This window comes from Zeugodacus cucurbitae, chromosome 2, assembly GCF_028554725.1.
Source record: "Zeugodacus cucurbitae isolate PBARC_wt_2022May chromosome 2, idZeuCucr1.2, whole genome shotgun sequence".
In the NCBI taxonomy this organism is placed as follows: Eukaryota; Metazoa; Arthropoda; class Insecta; order Diptera; family Tephritidae; genus Zeugodacus; species Zeugodacus cucurbitae.
The window spans coordinates 11,302,043-11,329,958 of NC_071667.1; the positions used below are offsets into that span (position 1 = coordinate 11,302,043).

The window sequence follows — 27,916 nt, forward strand, 5'->3', positions numbered from 1 at the left end:
GAGTATTGAGAGCGCCGTACTGAAAGTAAGTTATAATATATACAATATACATTATACAAATTATTGTAGTAAAAACAATAACAAAAACAAAAAAAAATTAATTTAAATTAAAATTTGATTCAAAAATCAATTTTTTAGAACTAAAAACCATTTAATTACTCAAACAAATATACTTTTTATAACAGCAGCCACTCACTAACATAAAAATTACTCGCAAATTAAATACATGCTTCACTGTGCTCGCTTCGCGCTCGTACTGCAGCAGCTGCTAGTGGCACATGCGCGCGCCTAAATATATGTTGACATTCTTCGCGAACAACACCCATAATTCAGCACAAGCAAAGAGAGCGAAGAGCAGCTGCTATGCTCTTAAGCGACAAGCGCAAAGAGAAACCGCTCTTTCATGAGCGCGCAAAATGGAGTGCGAGTCGAGGAAGATTCAAATTTCTAGCTCGTCTGTAAGTGCAAATAGTATTTGTATTGTGTTGCTGTGCTTGTATTTGTGTTAACTGCCTTTAAGTAGTGTCAATAAGAGCAACCAGCGGCATACGCGTGCACTACATGGCTGGTAAGCGAGCGTTGTTGTAGCACACTTTTAGGCGTTTACGCTAGCAAAGTAACATTTGCCACATAACTGCCGCTCTCACAGCCTAATTATGGCATATACTAGAGCGTTGTTAGTGCTCTTAGCACACATTCTGTGTCGAAAGCACGGATGAGCTTGCAACATTTCCAACAACTATGCTCTTATTATAACTGAAATTTCTCTGCAAGCACATACAAACAAACATTATGTTTATATACAGATATACGAAAATTACGCTCTTCAGCCGCAGTCGTCGCATCAGCTATATAACAACACCATAAAGCTAGGCATTGAGTAAGGATATCAAATAATCACAACAAAATCTGCAATTACAACAAAGATTGCCAGCGAACTCTTCGTCGCCTGACGCTCGGCTGATTTTTTATGTTAACGCGTGCTGTGACTTTTTCCTTTGCTATGCCGTATTGTTCCTGCTTGCGCGCGTGTGTGTGTGTCTGGGTGAATTTTTCCAGGCCTCCGTCCTAGTCTTCGGCATGTCAACGGAGTTGGTTAATGTTTTACAGCAGCAGCAGCCGCCAACAGTCGCATTGCTAATGTCGTCGTCGTTCGTACATGTTGTGTCCGTGTCCGTAACGGTGTCTGTGTTCAACGTGTATTCTCACCGTGTTCGTCATTAACGCCACTGTTTACACGTTTTTACTCAACGTCAAAACGCACGGCACGTCACGTGGTGTCGCCTAATTTTTGAACGAATTTTTGATAACACAAAAACGCAAGAAAACTGAAAACATTTACGCAAACGTTTAACGAAAGTGTCCCAACAGTTTTTAGCTGGTCGTGACTAGTGCAAGTGTCTGAGCGCAAATGTGTCAGTAAGAAGTGTGGCCGCGTACCGTTAACTACTTAACTAGCGCCGCTAAACGCTATAGACACTGTGTTGTTCATGCATTTGAAGCGTGTGTCTTTTGCTTGAGAAGAATCGAAGAAAATAGGCGCCTATGGTCATTTGTTATACGGCGCGCTTAATGAATCTGATAAACACCTCGGCGCCGCATACCCGCATGTGAAGTTCTTCAAGTGAAACAGTGTTATTGTGTTCTGGTGAGCTTGAGCATGTCACAACATTGAGACATCCGACCAATACATTCACATACAAACATACATCCGACCATGCGATAAGTGAAGCAGTGAAGCAGTGAAGCGTGTATGTGCTTTCCGGTCGAAGTGATTTAATTGATTCCATGCCATTCAATTCGTTGGCCATACAATACGACTAGATAATTCGTTTGCCATTCAATTTATATCTGTCTGTGGCGAAAACTGTGTTGTTGCTTTTGTTGTGGATGTGCTATAAATTGACAAAAAGCGAAAGTTCGATTTGTCTGCACAAGAAGACACTCAAACAAATGCGCGTGTATATGCCGAAGTAATATATGCATGTGTTTTGAGCACGTACATATGTGTGTGTTACAGCCATAAAATACAAATAAGATATCCTGGTGTATGTAATCTATAGTGCTTGTGGTTGAAATACATAGCTGGAAGCATATAAGCAAAAACGCAATTAAGCGCCGCATGCCATCCCATTTCTATTATACATATGCAATTAATTGTTATTGTTTACAACTTGGCTATTAAAGTGCTGTGTGCTGGGGAATTTGTGAAGCTCAGATAGCGTGTGAGTGCGTACTGAATAATTGTGGTATAAATTGAATTAAATAAACTGCACTGTAAATGCTGGAACTGTTAAAAATACAAGTGAACACATAGTAAGGATTTCATACAGAGCAAAGATCAGTTTATTATTGAAATCTAAAATAATAAAGTGACTCACAGTCTGCTGGAAAATATCACTAATATCTACTTATGCTGTTTTGAAAATTAAGCAGGTAATTAACTAACGAATTAATTATTTGTGTATTTCGTCAGAGATCAGCTCTGCCTTCGTGCTAGCAGCGTAAGCGAAGCTGAAAAATATTATATCATCCAACATTTAGTTTACAGCTGATGGTGATACATTTACACCACATCATGGGATGATACTTTTTTAGGTTTATGTTGAGTTAAGTATAATGTTAAGTATATGTTAAACTATTATTTAGTACCAAGTGAATACAAACGTAATTAATAACAAAAATTATTAAAAGTAATTAGTATTCCAAATTTGATTTAATTTAATTTTTTTATTTTATTTCATTTTATTTTATTTTATTTTATTTATATTTTTTTATTTTATTTTATTTTATTTTATTTTATTTTATTTTATTTTATTTTATTTTATTTTATTTTATTTTATTTTATTTTATTTATATTTTTTTTATTTTATTTTATTTTATTTTATTTTATTCTATTTTATTCTATTTTATTTTATTTTATTTTATTTTGCTTTATTTTATTTTATTTTATTTTATTTTATTTTATTTTATTTTATTTTATTTTATTTTATTTTATTTTATTTTATTTTATTTTATTTTATTTTATTTTATTTTATTTTATTTTATTTTATTTTATTTTATTTTATTTTATTTTATTTTATTTTATTTTATTTTATTTTATTTTATTTTATTTTATTTTATTTTATTTTATTTTATTTTATTTTATTTTATTTTATTTTATTTTATTTTATTTTATTTTATTTTATTTTATTTTATTTTATTTTATTTTATTTTATTTTATTTTATTTTATTTTATTTTATTTTATTTTATTTTATTATATTTTATCTGTTTTTTTTGAGCGCTCTACCGTGTGACCACACAAACTCTGCTGATCATCGCAATAACGCAGTTACGCGTGACCCAAACGATTGACCCAAACTATTGATAGTAAGACCTGGCAACTCTTGATCAGTTTTGAACGCATAGTAAGGCCAATATTGCCGCTTTAGAATCAGGATGGAAGAGGTATACCTTAATGACAGATATTTCTGCTGTGGTCCGGTAGCCTTAAGTTGTTAAATAAGCCCCATCCTTGCCAAAAAATTAACAATAATATAGCATTATAGCTGTCCTATTATATAAATACATAATACAATGCGCATTGCTCTATCTCTTTAATTTATAATGCTACGTAGTAACAACAACTTTGAGTTATCAATACATATTTTATTAGAAAAACATGTTTGTGTTTTGCTTAAAACCGCAATATTTGTATGATTTTTCACGACTTCCACAACACGATTGTAATTAAAAATGTTTGTGTGCTTTAATAAACTAATTGCAGTGCTCGCAAATACTTAAATAAATAACAAGTTTAATTGCAAGAATATTGCTTAGTTTTATCAAATATGCAATTTTGTCACTTGCAGCTTTTATGGTAAAGCGTGTGCGTGTGTGTGTTATATCATATTTATGTATTCATTATGCCTGCTATTGCATATTATTAACGAATGCATTAGCAAATATGGTGCATATTTAATGCAAAGCTTTTTTGCAATAAATATTGCTCTATTATTAAATTGGCAGTTTTCAAATCAGTAAATTCGTATTTGTCATCGATATATGCGCTCGATTTGTGAATAATTGATGGTTATGTTGCTGACAGTGTCACTTATATGAATGTATTATATATGTCATTGTGTTTAGTGTTATTGTAGTATATTAAAGTATTTATTATTCAATATAAATGACATTTGCTATACAAATGTTTAGGCTAATTAGCCATATTTGTGTTTGAGAAGCATCATGCATAAAAGGATTTGCTACTTCCATATAACTATAATAATTATATATATATATATATTTCTATATGTATACATAACAGTTAGTTGCAGGCTTTAATTAAAACTAATTCCAAGAAATTGCGTATGTCTTGTTGGTATATTGCAGGCAATATTAGTCTTTTACTAATAAATGCAATTAAATGAAAAGCAAACCCAAAATTTTGTAAATGTTTTCATTGCCTGGAACTGTAATTAAATTCGCAAAAATTCTACGAAAGCCAACTGCAGCTGGTCATTCCGAACGTTTGATTAACGTTCAAATATTTTATAGCAAAATTTTACCAGGTAAAATCAGCGGGTGGTGCACTAGCTCGAGTGTTGTAGTATATATAGTCAACTATGTATACATACAAAAATCGATTGAAAAATTTAACAAAAGCTTTCAAAAACAAATTGAGTATAGAACGATCGCACAGTTGACATCTGCACCACAGTAACAACTACATACATATGTATGTTAAAGAGGTGATTGCCTTCGTCAACACTCCTCTTCACTCCGCTCAATATACATAAGTGTCACACAGTAAACTTTTCGCTTGTCACAGTCTCAGACACGTACAAGCAGAGAGCAAGAGTCGTTGTTGGCGCGCCAATTCAAATCGGTTATTTATTCATGGCATTCATACATATGCATGCACGCGCGGTGACCTTGTGTGCAGTTGCGTCTGTGTATGCCTGTCTGTGTTCGAAGCAAATTGACTTCAATTAAAATCAAACGAAGTCAAGAACTTTAACCGTCAAAGTCACTGAAGTGCGAATATGAGTGAATTAAGTAGGAAATGGCGGTGAATTATGAATGTCAAGTGGCATATGATGAATGCTATTAACAGATTATGTAACCTCACTGTGTGCGGAAATATGCAAATTATGGTGTAATAAATGCAATATTTGCGATTGCCGAAGTACATTGAAGATATTGATATTGAATTGTAGGCTGAGCAGCTCTTGGGAAGAGATTTTTGGTTTCTCTATGCTTCACTATCTACCAACGCAAATTTTTATTGCCCATATTCAATGAGTTGTATTTCATATTAAAAAGGCTTCATTAATTAATGAATTTTCAACTTTCAATTTTATTTTCGTTGCATAATGTAAATTCGAATTTCCTTCGGTGCTTATTAAAGGTATAATCTCCGAAAAGTAAGCCATTTATATTACTGAAAACTGTACGGTATTGTGCAAATAATTTATTTTGGGGATTGAAATGTTTTGTTGCTCAGTAAGGATCCGAATTCGTTTTTGATTTCTGTAAAATCTTATTAAAAAAGTATACGAAAACCAGATTTGAATTTCGTTAGGGACTTAGGGATGTCTAAGAGCAATCCACATACAAACTCATAAGAACTTCAGAAGTGGTCCAAATTATATATGGTTCTCACATACAAAAGCCTTCGGCATCAAGATGCTGGTCTGAAGAAGGGTGCTAAATCTATAAAATATAAATTTGGCTAACTATGCTAGACTATATTATTTAAAAATATCTATAAATAAAATTATCCTTTAACTGAATTGAGAAAGAAGATTTTTTGATCCTAAATGTTTTCATATTTCAATAACAAATGGACCAAAAATTCCTAAAATTGTGTGACACTCAATTGAAATATCTGAAAATACCATGTTAAAATACAAAAAGGCGCACAAAATCATGAAAAAACGTTTCACAACGCCACCTTCCCAAATTTTCTACACATTCTTAAGCGAGCGTGAGTTGAAAAAATGCAGCTTCACCAGCCAACTCCACATGCTCACCTTTTATTGTACATTTTTGTGAAAATATTTATTTGGTGCGAAATTTATATGCATTCCCATGTTGACACGACGGTATGGGAGGTTGGCACATCTACATATGTACAGATACACCTACATATATAAATATGCAGATACATACGATATGTGAGCGCACGAGTGGGCCAATGAGCCAAATATAAAAACTGTGGAATTTTAAATTGCCATGCATGTATCTGGATGTACGTACATATAAGCGCACCGAAGCAACAAAACAATCAAATTTATGCACCGGAGAACGCTGTCTCTGCACACAGCCACACCCACACACAGACGTGTTTGCATTAGTTTCGTATTTATTTGTGTGTGCGTGCATTTGCTTTGCGGGCTCAGTCCATTTAATATTAATAATTTAGTTGTCACGGAGTGTACTGTGCCGTCCCCAGAGTCAATTGCGGTGTTGCCAACGTCCGAGTAGTGAGTAAAAATAATAAAAAAAAACAAGTAAGGAAGGGCTATGTTCAGGTGTAACCGAACATTTTATACTCTCGCAATTTATTTATTTAATATTATATAATACACAATTTGACCCACATATTTGTCATATATATTGTATAAAGTCCATTGAAAGTTGAAAACTATAATATTAGGTTAGAAGCACCGTGGTCCTCATGTTCGATTAATGGGAACTTGAAAACCTATGGTCCGATTTCGGCGATTTTTAGAATGGGGCTGCCACACTATGAACATAGTATTTGTGCAAAGTTCTGCACCGATATCTTTACTAGTACTTACTTTATACATATATTGTAAAGTAAACGATCGTCTTCAAAGTTCTGGTATATAGGAAATTGGCGTGGTAGGCCTATTTTCACAACATGTCATTGGAATGTAAGGAAACTATTACAAACATTGAAATCGGTAGAGAAGTTCCTGAGTTTTTGACCCATATGTGGGCGACACCACGCCTATTTTCCATTTTGTGAAAAAATCTGAGTCATCTAGTATTGGAGGTGGGTTATTATTTGATTTCTTTCATTTTTGGACAGTATTAAGAAGTGGCTAAAAAAACGACTGCTGAAAGTTTGGTTTATATAGCTCTTTTGGTTTGCGAGATATGTACAAAAAACCTATTTGGGGGCGGGGCCACGCCCACTTCAAAAAAAAAAATTACATCCAAATATGCCCGTTCATAGTGCGATCCTTCATACCAAATTTTATTTTCTTAACTTTATTTATGGTATATCTTACTTTTACTCAAGTACAGCTTGCACAGACGGACGCACGGACGGACGGACGGACGGACGGACAGACAGACATTCGGATTTGAACTCCACTCTTCACCCTGATCACTTTGGTATATATAACCCTATATGTAACTCGTTTAGTTTTGGGTGTTACAAACAACCGTTATGAGTACAAAAATATAATACTCTCTTTAGCAACTTTGTTGCGAGAGTATATATACTAGAGTTAATATTATCATCGTGAGGAATGATTGGTTCAAGCAAATATGAATCAAACTGTGTTTTATAAGGTGAACAGAAGACTTAACATTAAAAATGCACTTAAAGACCCCGTTTGAGTATCGAGTAGAATACTATATATTTAAATCACTCGTTGGTGACTTTTAATATACTTCATTTGCACAAAACAAGGAATATTTTATTTTTATGCGAAGTTTTTAAATTTTTCCAGCCTAAATCTAGATTCTTTTCATTTTTCATGTGATATTATATAATTTAATTGATAAAAGTTCAATAGACACACATTCACTCAGTTCTACAGTTTAAATTTAAAATTAAAAAAAAAATAGGTTTAATCATAAATTTTATTACATTTAGCACGCAAAAAAGCGAAATAATTCAAGTAACTCTACTATTAGAAATGCAACAGTCAAATATTTCACTTCACTCAAGCGATCACATTTCAACTGAATTAAATGTTTTCATTTTAAAAGTGAATATTTTCCGCCGTATGCACTTCAATTCCGATAAAGTACTGCACTTCGCCCAAAAATTTGAAAATTACAAATATTACACAAACAATTTCAAATGAACAGCGCAAAAATTGCAATTATGTCAAAAATATTATTATTTTTAACTCAAACAAAAAATCTATTTATAATAGAAAATTTTATTATTGCCTTCAAAATTAATAAAAACCAGTAAGGAATGGCTAAGTTCGGGTGTAACCAAACATTATATACTCTCGCAATTTATTTATTAATATAACACAAAATTTTACTCATAAATTCGGCATAAAGTGCATTGGGAAACAAAAATCAGTATATATAGTATATGGGGGCTGGATAATACATGGACCGATTCCATATATTTTTGGTAAAAAGTTCAATGAATTATTTACATTATTTCATTAATTTTTGGCACGGAGACAAAAATCCCTAATCTAAATTTTTTCAAAATATCTGAGAGACTTTCCGAATTTCATTGAAATTGGTCGAGTAGTCTCGGAGATATAGTTTTTGATCCATAAGTAGGCGGAAGCACGCCCACTTAAAATTGTGTATACCATTTTGAGTGCAGCTCTTCTGTCTAGGGAAGTTATGACCCGATTTTAAGCTTTGAAAAGTTATAGTCCGATTTCTACAATTTTTTCCCAAGAGAAGCCACAGATCATTTATACACAGTATTTGTGTAAAGTTTTCTTCCGCTATCTTCTTTGGTTCCTTACGTATATATTACAAAGAGAAGGAATGAGATGAAATTAAAAATTTAGTTATATGGGAAGTTCTCGTGGTCGGTCGGTTGACATTTCATCCATTTTTCACACGTGTCATCAGGGTTCAGTCGAGTAGTTCCTGAGATATGGTTTTTGACCCATAAATGGGCGACGCCACGCCCATTTTCCATTTTGTAAAAAAATCTGAGTGCAGCTTCCATCTGCCATTTCTTATGTGATTTAGTGTTTCTGGCGTTTTTCGTTACTGAGTTAACTCACTTTTAGTATTTTTCAACCTCACCTTTGTATGGGAGGTGGGCGTGCTTATTTTCCGATTTCAACTAATTTCATGGTGTGTGGTGGAGTACGTAAGAGAACTGACTGCAGAAAGTTTGGTTTATATAGCTTTATTGGTTTGCGAGATATATACAAATAACCGATTTGGGGGCGGGCCACGCCCACTTTCCCAAAAAAAATTACATCCAAATATGCCCCTTCCTAGTGCGATCCTCTGTTCCAAATTTTACTTTTATAACTTTATTTATGGCTTAGTTATGACACTTTTTGTGTTTTCGGTATTCGCCATTTTGTGGGCGTGGCAGTGGTCATTTTCGAAAACAACCCTCTCACGGTCCCAAGGAACGTGTGTTCCAAGTTTCATCAAGATATCTCAATTTTTACTCAAGTTATCCGTTGCACGGACGGACGTACGGACGGACGAACAGACAGACATTCGGATTTTGACTCGTCTCGTCACCCTGATCATTTTGATGTATATAACCATATATCTAACTCGTTTAGTTTTATGACTTACAAACAACCGTTATGTGAACAAAACAATAATACTCACTTAGCAACTTTTGTTGCGAGAGTATAAAAAACCAAATGTTATTTATGTTGATACACTACTCGCGCTTTGTGTGAAATTTTATGTTAGTTGTGCTCTTGTTTTTGCTGGTTTTTGTCAACCGCAGCTATGCACATCCCGCGAGTGCGACTCACGGGGTTGCCAAGCATTGCGTTATTGCATTTTTATTGTCTGTTTATGGATATTTCAGCTGCGGTCGAAAGCAGTGTAAGCAGCAAAAAAAAAACGGTAAAAATGTTAAGGAATAATTTGCCTGCGTCGCCATGTTGTTTTTGTCGAAATTGTTGCCGCGGTTTGCGGTTAATACAATATAAATGATTGAATAAGCACGCGCGTGTCAACGAACGGATTTTTTAATGAATTTATAAAAAGTGGCGGGAATGGTCAGCAACCTTTTATGTACACAGATGGTAAATAAATAATTTGTGTATTAACTAGTTGATTATTATTTTTAGTTAGATATTGTATTCAAACTTAGTAATTAAGGTATAAATGCAGAATTTATCGAAAGGATATCACAAATACCATTCTAAAGTCTGGAGTTTTTATAGAAGTAAATACGATATAGTGTAGATCGAATATTACACTCTCTATCTTTCATATAATAATAGTTCAAATATTACACTCTCTTTCTTCGCCTTCCTCTTCCTCTCCATATCTAATTTTCTTTCTTTCTAGCAATATAATTAAAAAGAAACATAAAAAAACTACTTTCTTTGATTTCTAAATTGAGAAAATATATTTCAGCTCCTTAATAAAATCCTTTTCTTTTATATGAGTCCAAGTATAGCCAAAATTGTTTCAATAGTAGTTTGAACTTACTAAAAAAATCTCACTCTTACACATACATTTAAAAGTTCCATACATTGATATCATCGATTGTCATTCATAGGCGAATTTAAATCCGTAAAGTGCATGGCTTTCTGTTATGGCATTGATAGCATGTGCAAATGATAGAAAATTATGTGTATATAAACAATTATTTGCGTAAATATTGCATAAAATTACATTAAATACGCAAAAAACATGCAAAGCCTTGGGCTTTACACACACACACACTCACACATTCATATTTCATATCCGTAACTCTATGTGTATTTGTAACAAATGCGTATGATAACAACGGCGACAAAACAATAAAGGATAACAACAGGCACAATAACACTGTGTAGGCAAACAAATTACCATATTAAACAAACAATGCGAACACAGAGATTTTATACAAATGCAAATAAGAGAATAATGGCAGAGAAAAAAGTTAAAAAAAAATATTGCAAAAATATAGATGTGTTATTGTTGTACATGTGCACGTGTAGTACAAATTTGTGATGAAAAGAATTTCTAGTAAATTGAAATTTCTTTAAGAATATTATTCGAAATTATTTCTTAAAGTGACTACCTAACACTTAAGGGGTTAGATGGGTTTCACAGACTAAAAACAAGGGTATTTTTACAATTTTTTTTAATATATACAAATATATTTCAATTAAACAATTCAGCGTATCATAGATACATGTTTAAACAGTATTTTGTGAAATATTTATTTGAAAACTCCGAAAACTCAGCCGTGGGCACATCATCTTTCATGACGTGTCCAAAAAAAAAAAAACGCTCTTGCCGTGGACATCATAACTTCTAAAAACAAAAAATCAAAAATATTTCGATGGTACATGGATAAATCTAGTTAATAAAGGAAGGAAAAAGGAAATTATTAAAATTTGAATTTTTGATGGAATTTAAACCAATAAACTCCCTTTTTTGATCAAATTTTTGGCATTTATTGGATCGAAAAAAAAGTTATAATAACAATATGAAAAAATCCTTCGTTCATTCACTAGATAATGTAATTCCATAGATGTGTGCAATTTAACAATTTGCATTTAAAAAAAAAAAAGGATCGTGTCCACCGACTTGAAAATTTGAATTTTTGAGATAAATGCGTATAAAGTTTTACATTCAAACTGACGTGGCTTGATGGACGGAACTTCCAAGGGGTATGTATGTATGTATTTCTTAGAACATTACTCTATTCTAATATTATATAATTTTGAAATTGTTTATTTAATTTTAAAATTTTGAAATCCACCTAACCTAATATGAAATTGAGGAAATTTCCTACAGGGTATCTATGAAAAGCTACAGCTAAAGGTAGCTACCAATGCATATAAATACTGCACTTACGAGTATAATGGTCAATATTGAGTGGATTTAGCAAAAACAATGAGACTTTATGGTTTTGCTGGCATTTTTGTGGAGCGCTGCCAGTATTTCTTGTTTTTTTTTTTTGAATTTCGATTGTTATTTTCTTTTAGTTTTTGAAAAATTTCACAAAGCATTTTTAATGAAATTGCACTTTTGTGCAATGTAGTCAAACTACAAAGGTATGTAAATACAATGCGCAATATCAAGTATTGTTAAGAATATTCGAAATATTTTGTTTACATTTTTTTATATTTCTTGGTTGATTTATAACAATACAACTTCTTTTATTGTATTGTATGTTGGCTTATGTACATTTTAGTTATTTAATATGAAAATATGGTATTTCAATTTAACATTCTAAAAATTGCTCTCGTTTGGCAAACATTTCATGTACCACAACTCTGCACAACCGCTATATTACAATCGGTGAAAACTTTGTATACGCAAACACTAACAAAAAAGGTAAACAAAGTTTTGTAGTAACCCTTGGAATCCTCTTAAAAAAACCAAACAATTACTATTTTCAGGTTTGCTAGCAGCTGTGCAAATAAAAGCACCGCGATTGTATATCAACTATGCGGTCGCCTGCTGGCGCCATTAACACGTGTGAAACTAAACCAACATTAACACCCACACACATACACGCTTAAATATGCGCTTTTTCGTGTGTACTTAGTGTTTATTCTGTATTTTGTTATTTTATTTGAGAGCTTTTTACTCAACAATTACATTAGTAATGTAAATTAATTGGATTTTATTTATTTTCACTTATTTGCTGCTTAAAATAATCATAGAAAGACATTGCGGTTTGTAAATGTGTAATTATTTGTTTAAGCATACAAATTTTCATGTAATAATAAATAAATTTATATTAAAGTGGAAGCATAATGCGCACACTGCACTGATTATATGCTCATATTCATAGTTTTAACGTGAAGCTTAGGTATTGGTAAATAATTTAATTTGCAATCGGATTTTCAAATAATGCTTTAGAATATGTTTAGAGATTATTGAAAATCGTGTAATAATTATTAAAAATGTATACGAAATATATTATGCCACTTAAATATATTCCGGCGTGCGCTAATAAATCATAAAATTAAAAATATAAAAAATAAAAAATAATAATATGTTACTGTAGCAATATCATTCGATTGGCGTGCGTCAGTGCGTATACGTAACGTAGTCTGTATTGCTATTGAAACGGTACTTAAAATATAGCTTTAATTATAACTTACATAATCATATCCTTGAATTGAAAATTTTAATAATACATAATATCAAGAAAGCGTTATGTTATTGTATCTGTATATCAGTTCAATAGCAACTTTATACCAATTTATCAGCCTCAAAATTGCAATAGACATGAAATTTTGTAAATATATGCTACCCTATAAAATCATATCAGTTTTAAATTAACCTTATACCAACTTTGTAAATACAGTAGAACTTCCATAACTCGAACTTCTATAACTCGAAGATCTCAAATACTCGAACACTTGAATTGGCAATAGCGTTTAGAAGCCAAATTTCATACAAATTTCCTTCCATAAATCGAACTTTTTGGTCAGGAGTCCCTCTATATTGTACGGAGGCAAACAAAAAATATAATATCATACATATGGATTGCATAAATCATCTAACTAAGGCGTGGGATATAGACGTCAAGAGCCAATAATAGCAAACTGCAACATACAAAATTACAGAATACATGTTTTAATGCATGTACAACTTTACGCGAAGTCAATAAATAAAACAGTGAATAAATACAGCTTTTTGAAAATTTATATATTTTTATGAAAATGTCTATAACTCGCAGTCTCTCTAACTGGAAGTTTTTTTGTGGATTATGGTGATTCGAGTTAGAGAAGTTCCACTGTATTTTATACCAGCCTCAAAATTGCATTAGCAACGCATTTTGTAAATAAAAACCACCAGAAGTCTTATGAATTTGTTACTGTTTCATACCAGTATCAAATTTATATCAGTGTTGTAAAACAATTATACGAGTCTCAAAATTAGATTAGATCATTAGACATGTTTTTTCGTAAAAATATAAAAATTCCATACCAATCTCAAAAACTCAATAGAATTATTTAGAAAAGCAAAGTTTTTTAGTAGTGGTCACCAAAAGCCTAATAAACTTAAAGCTAGTTTATGCCAGTTTTGTAAACATTTTATACCAGTATCAAAATTAGATTAGATCATTAGACATGTTTTTTGTAAAAGTATAATAGCTATTTTATACTAGTTTCATATCAAAGTTATACCAGTTTTCCTAAAATTGCGTAGCAATCTCGAAAACTCAGTAGAATTTTTTAGAAAATAAAATTTTGTTAGTAGCATTCACTAAAAGCCTAATAGACTTAAAGCTGTTTTATACCAGTTCTATACCAACTTAATACCAGTTTTGTAAAACAATTATACCAGTCTCAAAATTAGATTAGATCATTAGACATGTTTTTTTTGTAAAAATATAATAGCTATTTTATACTCGTTCCAAATTTATACCAGTTTTTTTTTAAATTACATACCGACCTCAAAAACTGAATAGATATGATATTTTGTTAGTAGCAGCCACCAAAAGTCTAATGAACTTAAAGCTATTTTATAACAGTCCGATATAACATTATATATCAAATGTATACCAGTTTTGTTATCAATTTATAACATACTCAAAGATAAAAGAGAGACCAAAACGCATTTCTGTTCAACTTTAAACATATCAAGTTTACTTATATTTTGTAAACTGTCTAAAAGAGAGCTGCGCACAATTTAATTGAGCTAGTTAATTAAAACTTAATTAAACTTTAAATATTTGAAAATATGCACACAATGGTATAACACAGTAAGCACGAATTTTTAATATTCAATGCAAAGCTTACAAGTGTTTTATATTTATTTTAGAAATGCCCTAGACCTGACACTTACACGCAATCAACGTTCAACATGTCACTGACTGTGACTTCACTACAGGCACAAAATTACATTGTCTAAAAAAATAAATACAGAGGCGTTTACATATATGTACAATTTAAAATGTATATATGTGTCTATTTCGTATTAAATTGATGACGCACAATGAAGCAATTGAAAAGAGGCTCAGCACACAGTTAACCAAAATGTCCATATATATGTCTGAATTGTCTGACTGTGTGTCATTTAAAAATGTCAAATAATTATCGTACATTTTCGTCCTTCGACCGCAGACAAAACACAGCTAACATCGCTTCGGTTCTAGCGGTTTGTTGGTTAGCGGCCTACTTGAACATTAGTATAAATCTAAATAAGTACATTACTTAGCTGCTGCTTGTGTGTGCCTGTGTGTGTATTGCTGCAAAGCTCTCATGCAAATAAACCAAATTGAGATTTTTCAACTGCTCGACGCGCACCGAATTCACCGCATTTGAATGGAAGCAGATGCAAGCGACCTTGTTGAGGTCACACAGCAAAGCAGCGGCTAAACGCTTTTAATGGCATTAAGTTAACAGACTGGTAAAGTAGCGCGAAAAGTCGCAATGTTTGTGCAAGAAAAAACTAAAATTGTGTTGATAGTCAACATTTCCGTTACACTTTCATTTTATTTTGAATGCTTTAATGGCATTGCAAACTTTCGTTTTCACTTACACATCGTACGCTTGAAGGTGAAGTGCGTTACGATGGCGGTGAGCAGGTGAATAGTTGTGTCAAGTGCAATGTTGAAGGTAGACATGGAAGGAAATGACGAAAAGAAGAAGAAAATGGTTGAGTTGTGTGAAGCAAACCAATGTCAATTAAGATTTGTATGTGCGATTGGTGAAATTTCACACAACATTGAGGGCACATGTGTGTGTGGGTGTGTGTGTGTGACATGTGAGCGTATATTTGAAATTGTGTCACGACCAACCCTATCTGTTTTGGTAGTAAAACGACAGGTGGAACACGAAATCAAAGGTAATGCTTAACATGACTTGTTCCACTGAGAGATTTGCATATGTAGTGAGAGAATATCCATAGACACGAAAGTAACGATGATGGAATTGATAAATGGAAATGTAATTGCTTTCATGAAAATGAAAGATAGTTAAAAAAATGAACTTGAAAATATGAGAAGAAAAAATCGAAATTAAAATATTTGGACATCACTTAAGCTAAATGAAATCTTGCGAATATATTGCAGATAATTTCGCACTACCGTAACATACACAACTTATTTGATACAAAAATTAAAACAACAAGGGACTAAGAAAACACGATAAATAGTTGCAAAATATTTGTAAACAAATTTTATAGTAGTCGCTTTTAAGTTTTGTACCAGTTTATACCAATTTTATAAAATTTTCCCCGGTGTATATAAAGAAAAAATTATGTGATGAATAGTTGCAAATTATTTTATACCAATTGTATATCAGTGTCTTTCATAGTTTATACCAGTTTAATAAAACTTTTCCCGTTGAATATATAAAAAAAAAAAATAATGTGAGAGATTTATGTCGAAGTTCTAATAGTCACGGCCACCGCCCAAAAAAAAAAACATATTTCCCCAAAAGTTTACCAAGAAAAGAAAAGGTACTAATCTATCTTTTGAAATATACTAATTGCTAGAAGAAAATCAGAAAATACATACATATTTCCAGGAAATATTGATTATCTGGAAAACTGTTATTGATTGCATTGACAAAGGTAAAATAGCACAAGGTGTAGATGAAGTCATTACTCAAACACTAAGGATTGTCGAAATGGAAATTGCAGAAAAACTAAACAAAAGCACAAAATTATGTCGTAACGTGAGCTATCGTATAACGGCGTAGTAGTACATAATCCTTGGCTGAAAAGATGGCCAGACAATAGCCACACCACAATTGTCCTTCTACACGTCCATTTCATCATATTTTATGTCGAAAGAGACGCAACAAGAGGCTTAGTAAACAAAGGCGTAAAAAGACAACAACAACAGCAATTATTACGAAACCGAAATTAAACAGACAATTCGCAAACGTAAAAAGGATAACGACAAGGACTAACATTCGAAAAACAATAGCATGAAATGCAAATAAAGTAGGGGACGAAACGTGTGCGCCCTTTATAAAGGGAAGGAGAGAACAAAACAAATAAAAATGACTACCTTAAAGAAAAATGCAGAAGCAGTGGCAGTGGAAGTCGGGCATTTGCTCAATGAAGCTTGAGCTTTTAGCAAATAATACAGCCTTTTAAATTGTTATGATTTTTTCATATTATTCGACTAACTGTTTATGGCATTGTTGTTGAAATTTCATGCTTCATATTATACAATTTGCAGTATTTCTTGTATTTAATTTCTTTATGCTTTTTGTAAATATTAAGAAAAGCGTTTTAGCTATAAGATATAGCTTGAGTGTGTAAATTATTTTTTGTATTTGTTATGCTATTGTTTAATAGCTTAATGTTTGAAGAAAACACTAAACAAGAAGGATGGATTTGAACCTTATCTTAGAAACATTTTTCTGGTACAGATGTCGCTAATGTTTTAATAAAATGAATTGATGTAATTTACAGCTTACTAAGTGACTTCAAGTTGAATTCTTTATTTTGGTCAAAAAATTTTCAAATAAATTGAACTGAACATGAGTCCTCTAAAAATATGGCAACACAGCTTCAGATCTTAACTATGCCATAGTCCATTTCATCTACACAGCAAGAAGTGGTATGCTTTCAATCACCTTATTTTTTCGAATAAAGAGTGTCCACTTTCTTTACAGCACACTTTCTCACTAGAACTATTATCTATACTACTATCATAAAGAAGAAAGATTTGTATGTATGTTTGTAATGAATAAACTCAAAACCTACTGTGCAGAGTTCAAAATTTCTTTCACCATTGGAAAGCTACATTTACCCCGTGTAAGCTATATTTATTGCTAGAATCTCAACTTTCTGAAAATAGTTGCCAGGTGAGGGTATCAAAAAGACTCCGTGATGGAGAATCTTAATCTGAAACTGAAAATCGTCTTGCAAGTCATTCTCTTCGCATCGCAATCGCGTGGCAGAGAGTAAAGTAAAGAGCACTCGCAACTGCTTGCTGAACAATATTTCAAAACCTCCCAAGTACGCGCCTGAGAGTCGAGTAAGGAGCGTGTGCAACGGCTTCAAGAACAAAATATTAGAAATATACAAGCTCACACTAGGGCGTCGAGCGTTCCCAACGCCTTTATAATCAGAGAGAAAGACAACGGACACCAAAGACTAGAGGTCATAATCAAGTTTTAATTCATTGCAAATAAAATATAATTTCATGTTCGAATTTTCCTCGTTTTACTGTATTAAAATGAGCCCACGCAAAAAACTGGGATGCATATGTATGGGAGAGTGTGTAAAAACTTATAATTTTTGAAATGTTTGTTTAAACCTTTTCGAAGCCGGAGCGGTCTGCTAGTTGTTTATATAGAAGGCAACAAAATCCTTAATTTTTCTAAGATCCTTGGAATATTTTTGAATATTGTTTCACTAATAAACTAGTCCTTTAAATGAAAATGCGCCTCAATTTCATACAACGTCATTCCATATGAACTGAACGCCTAAAATTTTATTTAAATATCAAATATGTATTTCAAAGCTCAGCATTAATCAAATGCCATGTAATCAGGGTCCAACAATTTTTTTTTTTTTTTTTTTTTTTTTTAAATTCACAGACACATGCCAACCGTGGTTTAGCATTAGAGACACGCTCCTTGTTGTAATGAATATTTCATTATTTTAAATTCTCTGTGTCCGCTCGCCCACAAAAACAAATGCGAAATGAGAAGAAAACCACAGCTGTGTGTCTCTATATAATAGCACAATTTGACCTTTTCAACACGCAGTGTTTATATTTATTTTTCTCATTTATTTATTTATGTTTTTTTGTTTTTTTTTGTATTTTTTGCTTTTTGCCTTAACGCATTGTCGTATTTTATTTGAAATTTGTTGTATTTATTTATAAGGCCAAAAGTTACTAGACAAAAAATATGTTTATCACTTTATCGTGTTGCCAATTGTACTTTGCTTTAATGATAAAAACGAAATCGAAGCTGATGACATTTACAAAGCAGCAACTTTACATTTTGTCATTCTCACGAACAAAGGTCAAAGTTATAGCACAGTGTATGTGTGTGTAAACAAGTGTGTGGCAACACAGAAAGTGAGGAGGAGCAGGTGGCGAGTAGGGTCGTGTAGCATGAACTTACTATTTATGTACCATGAACCTAGATATATTATATATATATATCTGTGTATATGTGCATATTTATGTATATATGCATACATACGTGTATGTATCTATTTATGTTATCTGCCATCTGCCTATAAGTTTTGCCTCTCGTCGCCTTAGTTTGTTGAGTTTGTTGTTATTGATGTGCTTTGTGCATGTGACAGCTGCCACTTCCATTGATTATATTGACCTCTAATGTCGCGTCTTCGACCTACGTCGCGAAACTTTCCAATATACATATATGCACTTACAGTAAATAATTATCAGGAGAGTAGAATGAGATTACTACGATGAACTTGAATGCTATTAATTACTCGTTTGCTTTCGTCGCTTTTATTGAAAGTAAACCTAAATATATATACATACACTATATATTTTATTATATGTATACTTATACAACCAGCAAGAGAAATCGAATATCATCCTTCCATATTGAGTATGAAAGATAAATATTTATCTCTGCTTCAGACGCAAATATTTTTATTACAGCCTAACTAACCAGCTTGTCAAAGGAGCTGTCTTCTGCTTCGAAGTTTATTACAATATTGTATAATATTTTACGTTCAATTTGTTATTCACTCTTAATTATTCTTTCAGCTGGCGCATAGAATCAAAAATAATCTATATACTCGTACATACACTATTTATTATTAGGAATATTTTTCAGCTTTAGTACTTTGATATTACTTACAATAAATGGGAGTTCAATTTAAAAGAAATATATTATTATATGTATTATATGTATTAGGATTGTCCTTAAAATACCACATGTCTTGGCGAACAGAAAAAACAAGAGCTGTCTAAGAAAAATTTTCTGAACGTTTTAAACCTAAAAACTAAAGTCGTAGACCATTTCAAGTTCTAACATATTTAATTTCACCCCATTAACAATCTTTCCATATCATTATATGACTCGACATATTCGACATACGCGACAGCTATCGAGTATTTATTTTTTTAATGCAGCACTAAATCGCTTGTCCAATTATCTATCGCTTACACATCACCGACCAATAGTGTATCTATTATATGTGTACGATATATCTCTTGAAAAAAATGCCGACCATAATTATAGTTTTTAGAAATATTTTGACACGGGCGCCACCTATCGGGATTTTACTAATGTTGATATCCATAAACAATATTTTACGCTGTAATGATTTCAAATGCAATAAGTATTACACTTATATTTAAGAACCATCATAATGTGCATATTTTATAAAAGTACGAACATATTTTGTTGGAATTTATTTTATTTATATATGAACTTGAACTTTCTATATGGACTTGTCCATATATATTTGCAGTTACCCGCAGTTCCGAACTTCATATTAATTTTGAATTGACAAAATAAATAAACAAAGTGAGATACGCTGTAATTAAATAACTCCTCATTACATATATTTCCAAAATACATTTAATATAAATATGGTCACTGAATTTGCATATTAATCAATATCGTTGGTCATATTTGACAGAGAATAGATTTAATTGGTGCCTTGGCTTTTTTGAAATAAAATAAAACACATTTTTAATACTAATTAGGATTGCTGCAAATTATTAACGTGGAAATAATTAATAAAATTTTGAATGGCTTCCACACTTCGAAAATAAATGAGTTATTTCTCACTTCCGTAATATTTGCTTTATATCATATTCGAGTGTGGTAACTAGAATTTCGCTAGAAATTTTTTGTTTGCACTTTGCAGTTTGCTGGAAGCCATTAGTAATTGCTATGAAACTGCAAGTAAACTCAGAAATGTGGAAAATTTCATTAGAAGTAGTTTTTTTCAGGTGCGTGGTTTGCGTAGCTCATTTAGGAAAGTTGTTATATTCTTGTCTATTTCCATGAATGCGTATGTAGTTGTTGCATAGTATGTATATATATACGAGTATTTCTATGCACATAGAGTATATAAAAGTATATGTAAATTTTATATTTATTATATGCAAATAATAAACAAAGCTTCCGTTGTAAATATATCATTAATAAATATGCAAAATAATTATAAAATTTATTGCATTTATATGCTAATATTCTAATAACAAGTCAATATTGAAGGCTATTATTTCATCAAATCGCATGCAAACACACGCACAATTTTTGATTATGTTAATAAACTAAACATTTGACATTTATTACTATTATTCATTTAATTTAAATGCAAATAATTAGTTGTCAAATGTCATTCTTTTGTTTTTTAATATAATAAATTAGCCGATTTAAGTGAAATAAAAATTCAAAAATTTACGTTTGTCAACCTTCTCTAAAGTATTTTTATTCATAACTGTTATGTCATACAAATTGTTATTATATATATATATATATATATATATATATTTGGCGTAGGAACCGCTTTAAGCGATTATGGCCGAATCCACCAGAGCGCGCCACTCATTCCTCCTTTTTGCTTTTTGGCGCCAACTGGAAACACCAAGTGAAGCCAGGTCACTTTGCACTTGGTCTTTCCACCGGAGTGGAGGTCGTCCTCTTCCGCGGCTTCCTCCAGCGGGTACTGCATCGAATACTTTCAGAGCTGGAGTGTTTTCTTCCATCCGTACAACATGACCTAGCCAGCGTAGCCGCTGTCTTTTTATTCGCTGAACTATGTCAATGTCGTCGTATAAATCGTACAGCTCATCGTTCCATCGTCTGCGGTATTTGCAGTTGCCAATGTTTAGAGGACCATAAATCTTGCGCAAAACCTTTCTCTCGAAAACCCCAAGAGTCGTCTCATCGGATGTTGTCATCGTCCACGCTTCAGCGCCATACATCAGGACGGGAATAATGACCGACTTATACAGTTTGATTTTGGTTCGTCGAGAGAGGACTTTACTTTTCAATTGCCTACTCAGTCCAAAGTAGCACCTGTTGGCAAGAGTGATTCTGCGTTGGATTTCAAGGCTGACATTGTTGGTGTTGTTAATGCTGGTTCCCAGATAAACGAAATTATCTACAACTTCAAAGTTATGACTGTCAACAGTGACGTGGGAGCCAAGACGCGAGTGCGCTGACTGTTTGTTTGATGACAGGAGATATTTCGTCTTGTCCTCATTCACCACCAGACCCATACGCTTCGCTTCTTTATCTAGTCTAGAAAACGCAGAACAAACGGCGCGGTTGTTGCTTCCGATGATATCAATATCATCGGCATACGCCAGGAGCTGTACACTCTTGTAGAAGATTGTACCTTCTCGGTTTAGCTCTGCAGCTCGTATTATTTTTTCCAGCAATAGATTGAAGAAGTCGCACGATAGTGAGTCACTCTGTCGGAAGCCTCGTTTGGTATGGCTCGGAGAGGTCCTTCCCGATATTGACGGAGCTTTTGGTGTTGCTCAACGTCAGCTTACATAGCCGTATTAGTTTTGCAGGGATACCAAATTCAGACATCGTGGCATAAAGGCAGCTCTTTTTCGTGCTATCGAAGGCAGCTTTAAAATCGATAAAAAAGATGGTGAGTATCGATTCTTCTCTCTCGGGTCTTTTCCAAGATTTGGCGCATGGTGAATATCTGGTCCATTGTGGATTTTCCAGGTCTAAAGCCACACTGATAAGGTCCAATCAGTTCGTTGACGGTGGTTAAAATTGTTATTATCTATACTAATATTATAAAAAGGAAAGGTTTGATTTTTTGTTTGTTTGTCTCGAATAGGCTCCGAAAATACTGTACCGATTTGAAAAATTCTTTCACCTTTGGAAAGCTATACTATCTCTGAGTGAAATAGGCTATATTTAGTTTAAAAAAAAAAAAATAGGGTTTCATACCAAAACTCCGATAATGTAAAAAAAATACCAAAAAACTTTCTTTAATCGCGAATGCTGCGAAACCGATTGAAGATATAACAAAGTGATGTACTACAATTTTGTAGAACTTATCATTATCTACAAAAAACAACATGATATCTCTAACTATTATAGTTTTGTCACAATAAGTGATTTTATATAAAAAAATTAAACAAAATACCACTACTTGTAAAGGCTCTTTAAAGGTTCAAAACCTTAATAAAACAAGTAAGGAAGGTCTAAGTTCGGGTGTAACCGAACATTTTATACTCTCGCAATTTATTTATTTAACTTAATTAATATTATAGAATACACAATTTGATCCACATATTCGTCATATATATTGTATAAAGTCCATTGAAAGTTGGAAATCATAATATTAGGATAGAAGCACCGAGGTCCTCGTGTTCGATATATGGGGTCTTAAATACCTATGGTCCGATTTCGGCGATTTTTAGAATGTGGCTGCCACACTATTAACATAGTATTTGTGCAAAGTTCTGCACCGACATTTCACTAGTACTTACTTTATATATTGTAAAGTAAACGACTCAGATTGTTTTCAAAGTTCTGGTATATAGAAAGTAGGCGTGGTTGTGAAGCGATTTGGCCTATTTTCACAACATATCATTGGGATGTAAGGAAACTATTACAAACCAAGTTTCATTGAAATCGGCCGAGTAGTTTCTGAGATATGGTTTTTGAACCATAAGTAAAATCTGAGTGCAGCTTCCATCTGCCATTTCTTATGTGAAATTCAGTGTTTCTGACGATTTTCGTTAGTGAGTTAACCCACTTTTAGTAATTTTCAACCTAATTTTTGTATGGGAGGTGGGCGTGGTTATGATCCGATTTCTTCCATTTTTGGACTGTATTAGGAAATGGCTAAAAAAAACGACTGCAGAATGTTTGGTTTATATAGCTCTATTGGTTTGCGAGATATATACAAAAAACTTAGTAGGGGGCGGGGCCACGCCCACTTCCCCAAAAAAATTACATCCAAATATGCCCGTTCATAGTGCGATCCTTCCATAGCTTTATTTATGGCTTAGTTATGGCACTTTATGTGTTTTCGGTTTACGCCATTTTGTGGGCGTGGCAGTGGTCCGATTTTGCTCATTTTCGAAAGCAACCTTCCTATGGTGCCAAGAAATAAGTGTGCCAAGTTTCATCAAGATATCTTAATTTTTACTCAAGTTACAGCTTGCACAGACGGACGGACGGACGGACAGACAGACATTCGGATTTGAACTCCACTCTTCACCCTGATCATTTTGGTATATATAACCCTATATCTAACTCGTTTAGTTTTGGGTGTTACAAACAACCGTTATGTGAACAAAACTATAATACTCTCTTTAGCAACATTTGTTGCGAGAGTATAAAAATGAATTGCTGTTCGTTTGTCCCGCAAAAAAACGAGAACGGCCAAACCGATCGGGCTAATTTTAGTCTTGGAATATTCCTGGAAGGCCAGAAAAAGATTGGAATGTGAGTAAATATGGAAAAATTGCGAGAAGATAATAATAAGAGAATTTTATTCGAATTGACAAGAAAAATATAAAACGAGAAAACAAAAAATAATATTTTGAAGGTTGTCATTGTTGTTTTGTTAAAGTATTTTTGTTATTGTTCAATTGTATAAGGCAAAGTGTATTCAACAAAGTGAACTAAGTATTTGACATCCCCGTTTTTGACAATAAAATAGTAAACAATTCATGTATTTGTTTACATTAACCCGTCTTTTTTATCTTTAACAATATAATATATATTGATAAAATTGTTTGCAATTTATCAGTTGGAGCTCAAAACATTAGTAAATTGCTTCCATGAGTCGTTTTGCGTTTTTTAAGCAGAAAGTACTCGGCATTTTCTTTTATTCATTTAAAAAATATTCTTTTTGCTTTGAAATTTGTTTACTTTTGAATTTCAAAATTTGAATTTTTGAATAAATGTAAGGGTTAAATCAATGGCAACAAACATGTCAAATTGGGGTAAAAAAAATGAAATATCATATACTTAGTTCACTTTGTTGAATACACTTTGGTATAAGGTAGTGTCGATAGCCCAAAACAATTTGTAACAAATAAGAAAAGGCTAAGTTCGGGTCCAACTGAACATTTTACACTCTCGCAATTTATTGATGTAATTTTATTAAGATAACACAAAATTTTACCTATATATTCGGCATAAAGTCCCACTCATTCACTCATTTTTACCACCAAGGTTAACGGGCAACGGGCAACTTGGCACCTGTTAGTAGGCAAACAAACGGCACATTCGGCCTTGAAATTACTCCTAAATTGCAAATGAACGAAACACCAGTCGGCAAAATCCCCAAAAATAGCGCTATAACGAAGATTTTCCAAATATTCAAGAAGTCGCTGGAGATACTGCACAGGACTTTAAAAGATTTTTTGGTGGAGCTAGGATTCTGTTAGCAGGTGATTTACGTTAGACTCTTCCAATTATTTCTGGATAAACTGTTACTGACGGGCGAATCGCATTTAATTTGTGACGACAGATAAAGAATCGCCAATTAACAACAAACATATGAGTGTTTTTGCTACAATATCAAATTGCTATTGTAGAAGCAGTTGGAAATGGTAGAGTCGCAGTTGACACCTCGATGGATTAATAGCATTTCCAACAGATTTCTGTCAATTCATTGACTCGAAAGAGAAGTTTTCCTGACATGAAACCTCAATATGAAAACCATAAATGACTGATTGAATGACCTATATTGGTGGTAAAAAAAAGATATCGATGATCCTAATGCGACAATTTAGAATTTCGGTCCAAGAGAGTTGACACAGCTACAAACCAGGATGACGTAGTCAATTATCCTAAACTATTTAAAATTGCCTGTACTATCACCACTCACTTTGCAATTAAAAGTAGTGTGAGTTGTCATCATGCTGCGTAACATAAATCAACCTCGAGTAATCAATATCGTCGCCGAAGCCAAGATTGGACCAACTTAATTTAATGTATGCCTTAGCCACAAAAACGTGTGGCCGGGTCTGCTAGTGTATAATAATTTAAATATAAAACAAAATTTTGGACAGTTTTAATGTTACTATGTAGCTCGTATATTGTGTTTGATACGGCACTCTCTAAAGCTTGGTGCTCACTTGTCATCTCTCCTGCTGTTGAGTTTTGTAAAATGATTTCGATGCTCAGCTGCTTAACAGCGTTGTAAAGAACCGAGTTGATATATTTTTTGTGGACTAAATCATATAGAATTTAAATGATCAATTTTTTATACTCTCGCAACCTGTTGCACAGAGTATCATAGTTTTGTTCACATAACGGTTGTTTGTGTCACCAAGAAATAAAAGAGTTAGATATGGGGTTATATATATATAAATGAAAAGGATGACGAGTGGAGTTGAAATCCGGATGTCTGTCCGTCCGTCTGTCCGTCCGTCCGTCCGTGCAAGCTGTAACTTGAGTAAAAATTGAGATATCTTAATGAAACTTGGAACACATGTTCCTTGGGACCGTGAGAGGGTTGCTTTCGAAAATGGGCAAAATCGGTCCTCTGCCACGTCCACAAAATGGCTAAAACCAAAAACACATAAAGTGTCATAACTAAGCCATAAATAAAGTTATAATAGTAAAATTTGGAATAAAGGATCGCACCAGGAAGGGGCATATTTGGATGTAATTTTTTTGGGAAGTGGGCGTGGTCCCGCCCCCAAATTGGTTATTTATATATATCTCGCAAACCAATGAAGCTATATAAACCAAACTTTCTGCAGTCGTTTTTTTAGCCACTTCTTAATATAGTTCAAAAATAAAAGAAATCGGATAATAACCACGCCCACCTCCCATACAAAGGTTAGGTTGAAAATTACTAAAAGTGGGTTAACTCAAAACGTCAGAAACACTAAATTTCACATAACAAATGGCAGATGGAAGCTGCATTCAAACAAAATGGAAAATGGGCGTGGCGTCGCCCACTTATGGGTCAAAAACCATATCTCAGGAACTACTCGACCGATTTCAATGAAACTTGGTTTGCAATAGTTTCCTTACCTCCCAATAATATGTTGTGAAAATTGTCCAAATCGGATCACAACCACGCCTATTTTCTATATACCAGAACTTAGAAGATGATCTGAATCGTTTACTTTACAATATATAAAGTAAGCACTAGTGAAGATATCGGTGCAAAACTTTGCACAAATACTGTATTTATAGTGTGGCAGCCCATTTCTAAAAATCGCCGAAATCGGACCATAGGTTTTCAAGGTCCCATATATCGAACATGAGGACCTCGGTGCTTCTAACCTAATATTAGGGTTTCCAACTTTCAATGGACTTTATACAATATATATGACGAATATGTAGGTCAAATTGTGTATTATATAATATTAATTAAGTTAAATAAATAAATTGCGAGAGTATAAAATGTTCGGTTACACCCGAACTTAGTCATTCCTTACTTGTTTGAAGATTGGTTTTACTCTCGTCAGAGAGTTTGATCAACAACCAAATTAAGGTGGGCGAGAGCCATGTAATAATTTTCATTTAATTAGTACGGGATTACAACGCTCAAAAGGGTTGGAGAATCACCCATAAATCATGTTTAAAAGGTTGTATTATCTTAATAAACAAGAGAAAAGCTTTTGCCTCAGATTTTAAATAAATTGGTGGCCGTACAGTTTCGCCTAGCGTCAGTATAGTGTCTCACGGCTGAAGGAAATACAATTTTATAAAATTTTTCAACTTTTATATTATTTTATTGTTTTTGAAACCGCTATGTTCTTTTATTCTAGATGGTATCTGTAGTGCCTTTCGATTCGATGTTGAGAAAAGAAAGGGATAGTAAATATGTATACCATAAAATAATGCAATTTATCGGCATAACATCGTCTTATGTTATTTTCAATCATAAGCTACATATGCTACAACGAGCGTAAATTAAAGGCACTGTAGCTGCTGCAGCGCACATATGAATATAAAAATATTTCCTTTTAATAGCAATGACCACTAGAATGTGCTTTTAATAAAAAAAAAGTTGAGAATTTCTGCCATACCGCAGTTGTTATGGCGCTTCCCGTCAGCAAATTGATTTTTTGATCTCAAAATTGTGGAGAGATATGCGCTCAATTGTGTAAAATTATCTAAATAGTTTTTAATTATCAATAATATAATCAGTGCTGCTAACAGCTCCAGC

At 32.9% G+C, this 27,916-nt stretch overlaps 1 protein-coding gene across 1 annotated transcript in view; it reads left to right on the top strand.

Annotated features, from left to right (window-relative positions):
• The first annotated feature begins 1,187 nt into the window (after positions 1-1,187).
• Positions 1,188-27,916, top strand: part of LOC105212314 (zwei Ig domain protein zig-8) — a 218,403-nt gene continuing 191,674 nt past the window's right edge. The window contains exon 1 of the mRNA XM_011184208.3: positions 1,188-2,436. The gene's annotated coding sequence lies outside the window, so the exon portion shown is untranslated. The remainder of the gene's footprint in view (positions 2,437-27,916) is intronic.